This window comes from Amphiura filiformis, chromosome 12 (assembly GCF_039555335.1).
Source record: "Amphiura filiformis chromosome 12, Afil_fr2py, whole genome shotgun sequence".
NCBI classification, from domain to species: domain Eukaryota; kingdom Metazoa; phylum Echinodermata; class Ophiuroidea; order Amphilepidida; family Amphiuridae; genus Amphiura; species Amphiura filiformis.
The window spans coordinates 5,711,210-5,717,209 of record NC_092639.1 but is presented as its reverse complement, the minus strand read 5'-3'; positions in this window follow the sequence as shown (position 1 = coordinate 5,717,209).

The window sequence follows — 6,000 nt, the reverse complement described above, 5'->3', positions numbered from 1 at the left end:
CAAGTTGTTAGTAATAAGGACATTTTATGAACATCAAAATGTAGAAAGTAAGATTCGATGATTATTGAAGAAATTGTTTTTAATTAGTGATATTTTTACCTGAACTATCCGTTTCAATATTGGCAAGATTTGTTCAAATTGAATTTCATAACAACATTTTCGATATACCGTAATAGATCTATATACCCTCTCTAATAATAATATAACAAAATCAACAATTCTGTGATCATTTGTAATGACTGCACTGCCATACAAATTATACATCTTAAAATCAAAAATCACAATTGAGCAATCTAACAAATAAACAAAAAAAATAAAATTATATTTTAGAAACTGAATACAGCAAATACTTGAGATAAACAAGTATTTGAAAACAAAATGGTTGTATTTTGAAGACAGTAATAATGACATTGACATAATGTGATTTAATACCTGTTATTTCCCTCAGCCTCATCAGATGTCAGATATCTCAAAACACTGTTAACACTCCCTGCACACAACCCATAAATGGCAATATTCCCTTCCCTGTGCATTCAAGATGGCTGCCATGATATGAACGGCCATCTTGGATATGCAGCAAAAGAGTGAATTTCAAAATGAAAAATAATCATTCGAAATGTTTTATGATGTATTGCAGTATGTTTTCCCTCATTTGCATATCCAACATGGCTTCCATGGGCTTGTACCATTGGTGTTTGCAAGGAGAGGGATTTTTTTTTGTCGGCACATTAATATGCCATGATCAAAGTAGTGTTTAGTTTCCTTATAGGCCTACATACTAGTGTTATCTGTTTACACATGCATATCAAAGTTGTGAATCCAGAGATGCCACTTTTGAAGTTTGTCCATTTTTTTGTGTGAGTCCCAAAGTATCCAGGTTTTTTTTTTGTCAGTTTGGGGCTTTTAATCCCAAATCACACATTTTTCCCCTAAGATATTTTCAACAGTTTTAGATTTTTGAGTGGAAATAAATGACATCTCTGGTTGTGACACAACATGCAAAACTCGAGTTTGAAATATTCTAGGAGAGTCAAAAATTACTCCCCTGGTGATGTTTAGGAGAGCTTTTTTCAGAAGAGCTGTCAGAATACAACTTGTAAATCAGGACAGCTATGACTGCTCTCCAAATGACATTGAGCTGAGCATTTCAGGAGTGCTCTTCATCACTCTCCTGAAAACTTAAGAGCTCATCATCGATTTCCTGAAACTCAAGAACGGTGACACGCATTGTCATTCTGATACCCAGAGTATACTGACATCATAAGCTTAAGTCAGGTAAACACACTATATATACTAAACCAATGTGCACAAAGGTACTACTCACTTAACAACACCAACAAAAATAGTGGTCAGTAAATACAATTTTGATCCATACTTCAATATGTACAAGTTATTGTATATACATTTTACAATCACATCAATAAATGGATACAAAAGTGTAAAAAATCAACTGTATACATTGGAATAAACTAGTTCCGAATCAAGAAAAATACAGCACTAATTGCTTTGGATTAAAAACAAAATCCTGTTTTGCCGAATGAAACTGCTTAATAATTATAAAATAGTGTAACCAAACTGGGAATGAAGTCAATTTAATTGTTATCCAATTTTTGAGCAAAAATAGCAAAACCCTTTTCTTGTCGAGACGAGTTATCTGACAATTGCTGTAATAAATTCAAAGGAATGGCAAAGTTTACGCATCAAATCTCAATTAAGTACAGGCTAAAATATCGCATTTAATTTGACTCTTTTGTTGTAATTTTACTTTAGGGTCAAAAATGAAAAGACCAGAAATAAAAAGCTACAATATAATGAAGGGGAGCAAATTAAAGAAAATCTGAAAACAAAAACACCTAGAAATGCAATGACTAAAAATTAACTTTGTACAAGACTTTGGACTTGATTGTCAGAGTCACAAAAGTAAAAAAAACACATCAAAACAAAAAAACAAAAACCACATCCTGCAATGCATGGTTTGGCCCTTTTTGTGAGGTTTTTCTCCTGTATGGATCCATTCATGTCGCTTTTTACGTTTTAACAGTCCAAAATGGGCTCATCCAAATGAAATTTATACACCCTATGGATGACATGACCTTAATCTTCCACGCATGGAGTGTGAATTTCAAATAGGGTTACCTAAATGGGTGATTCCATTTTAAATCTACACCCCCTGTGTAGAAGATTAAGGTCATGTCTTCATTTGGATTTGAACTGGAATAACCCAATTGGTCAATTATTTCACTTCCGACATTTACTCACAGTTAGGTGAAACTGAAGGATTATGACTGAGCTTTGTTCAATCTGGCAAAACAGACTTTTTTTTAAATCAAAACATTTAGTGCAAAACTGTGCAATATTTTTCTGACATGGGTAATAGCCCTCCACTCAACCTACAGTTGCACATCGTCACTGGGTGGGAAAAACCTTATATGTACTTTTTGCCCTTGAACATGGATGGTGCAAAATATTCAATATAAAGTATACACCTATAAGGATTTATCCATTTTCAAGGGCCCAAAGCAAATATGAGGTGTTTCCTGCATGTACTTTTGGCCCTTGAACATGGATTAAGCAACCTTTTCAATATAAAGTCTACACCTACAAGGCTTTATCCATGTTCAAGGGCCAAAAGTTGACGACATGATTTTCATAAACATTAATACTGGAATCGGTATGATGTAGTCTGAAACAGAACCAGTCAAATGTTACTTTTTTTCAATTTGTACAGCAATATTTTTAGGTTGACTACATAGAAGATATTATAAAAGGGTATGCTAAATGAGCTTCAACAGATTTCCTGTATCAAAACTACAGGCAATGCTCAAGACATGATAAAGACAAGATAAATCAATCTATATTTCTGACAGCAACTTACTAAAAAAGTGGAAATTTTTGCTCATGCATTTTTTTTGTAAGCGCTATATTTCATTTTACTCCTGGGTGTTGGCTGCTTTGTTGCGGAACATGCTTGTCGATACGCGTTGTAGGTGTATGCCTAGTGCGTAGTATGCACAATTGAAGTTGTAAACCAGTTTCATTCATTTTAGAATAAGGGGAGTTTTCATGACAGCAACTTAATTAATTTTTGCTCAATAAAATAGCTTTGAGTTATTAAAATATTTACCGTAACCACACAGGTATACGCCCACTCTTGGTTATAAGCCCACCCCCATTTTTTTAGTGGAATTGCCCATCTAGGGGCATGGGCTTATACCCACGTCGGTACGGTAACTGACTAAGCATGAGGGGATAATGTGTTTTTGTTTGTGAAAGCCCAGGGAGAGCAAATATCCCCTATGCATCCCTGACACTATTAATGAAGAAGAGGAGCATATTAGTCAAAATGTGGTTGCAGCCTCATATGCGTATTTGGGACTATTCGCTGCCGTAGTGCACATCAGTAATCGTTGGTTACTAGTTCAAGCCTGGGCTCATACACCTGTTCCGAATTATGATATGCCATAGGCTTTATGTTGTTATCATTTTGATTAGTGGTTTGTAACAACGACAGCGTGAGCCAGTTGACATAGCAACGGTCATATTCTAACATGCATACGCCAGCCAATACCGTATATGAAGGTCTTACCCAAATTATGCCACGTCAGGCATCAACCTCAAACTGAGACCATAATACCTATTAGGTATTATGTTCTCAGACCCCAAATGTATCCATCTTAATAACTTCCCAGATTTATTCATTGATGGTTAATTTATATTTTTTTAAATGCACTGTTTAAAGTGTAAAAATGCTGTGTGCAGTATAAATCAGTTATCAATATTGTCATGATTCTTGTCAACAATCCTTTTGATCTGTTCAAACCACACAATTAGAGAAAGAGAACCGGGACTTGATCGCCATCTTGATTCGGTTTCCCTCAGAATTTGTTGTCATGCAAGCACGACATGGATGATGGGTGCATTTGAGAGACACACTTGATATGACCTGCATGTGAGTACCAAGACGCTTCAGATGAGATGCAGAATCGTTTTTGTTCATCTCCGCACATCGTCGACAAGGACCTGAATACCCCCCAATTTTCTCCGCATAGCTGACGGCGCCATTGTATGTGTCGATATATAGAGTCTCGGTTCTCTAATTATGTGGTTCAAACTCAATATTACATGTAGTCAACCTCATCTTTCCGTAAAACTATAAAATGCACATAATTTCAGAAATACATTATCACACAAATTACAATATGATTGTCTTCTTGTTCATTAAGCCAAGAAACTGATCTCATAATATCATCCTCCTCAAACACTTTAAGTATTTCATTGTAGAGGAGCAGATTCCATATAAATTATAAATAATGTTGTAAATTACGTACATTATGGTACAAGATGGAACAAAGAACTTTCAAAAATACTCATTATCTCTGCTCAAAGTCAGGGAAGATATCTTACCCTTCCCAGAATCCTTTGCAATATGACCTCATTACATCAAATGACACACCTATTACTTTGTACAGGTTCCCTTTGTTTTCATTCTGAGAATAGACTGGCTAAACGTGGGTCAATAGTCAAGAAATAAACATATTTTGAAAGATCTGGGTGTGCTCTGTTTATTGAGGTATTTTTTGTCACTATCGACCCATGCTGCACCTGATAGCAAATCATTATAGAAAACAGAAAAGGGAGAAATGCATTATGGGAAGCATACAATATCTTCTCTGGCTAAAACTGGTGTCAATATATAGCTGTCTATTGTGTATCTGCTTAACAGCTAACTTGCCTTAGATAATTATAACTCTATATCGAACATAGTTTGTTAAAATATTAGGGTCATTTTCCCAAGCTTTTAAATCCAGTTCCATTGTACATCAAAATGGACTTTCGTAAAATGCAGTTCACATAAATCTGGATCAGTGCACATCAAAATGGGCTTGTGTAGTTCACTTGCCTCAATACAAACAAATTAAACTAATAAAAATAATGTTTTGTCATGAAGTGATGATCCATATGAGTGTATTGGATCCAAATTGCAGAGATGTGGTCCAGATGAGAAGTGATAGTGTATTGGATCCAAATTGCAGAAGTGGTGCACATAAGTGTACTGGATCCAGATCACAGAGAGGAGTGATCCATATGAGTGAACTGGCTCCAGATCACAGAGAAGTGGTCCATATGAGTAAACTGGGTCCAGATTGCAAAGAAGTGGTCCGTATTGGATCCAGGTTGCAGAGAAGTGGATTTAGATGCACAATTAACAGCTGCTCAGAAAAAGCACAATATTTCAAGTGTAGACAAACATATATATACAAAGATATACAAAGATAGACATATTTACAGTACACAAGCAAGAATCTCCATCAAGCAAGGCAAATTCCATTTTTGTTTTTGTCCCACAGAAGACATGTGCTTGTTCTTAGCCATTGCATTGATTGTGCCCTGGTGTCATGGAGGACAACCTGATCACAGTGATATGATATGAATTTGTATTTTCATCCCAATTTTGACAGAACATATTTTTCAGAAAAAGCAGTTTGAGCTATTCTGTTTGAAATCCATACACCCCCTATGGAGGACATGACATTAATCTTCCACAGAGGGAGTGTGAATTCAAATGGGGTCACCTGAATGGGTGACTCCATTTGAAATCTACACCCCCTGTGTATAGGAGATTATAGTCATGTTATAGTCATGTTATAGGGGTGTGTGGATTTTAACTGAATGGCACATTATGGACATTCCTTCTTTAACGAGATAACTTGCCAAGTTTGCAACTTTTACGATGCAAGTTTGGTTGTGTACATAGGCTTATATAGGTCTAATTGATAAGGTATACCAAGTAAAGGTCTAATTGATATGCTACATAGCAACTCTGATAGCAACTAAAGGATTACTACAAGTACTTGATTAATGTATGATATAAAAAAAATCAAGCAAACATGTTAACCAACACTGTCTTGTTAACCCCCTGAGCACTATCTGCCGATCTAACATTGCCTCTAATTGGTCAATTACACCAATCAGAATAGAGCTTTGCAAATAATTCACCCC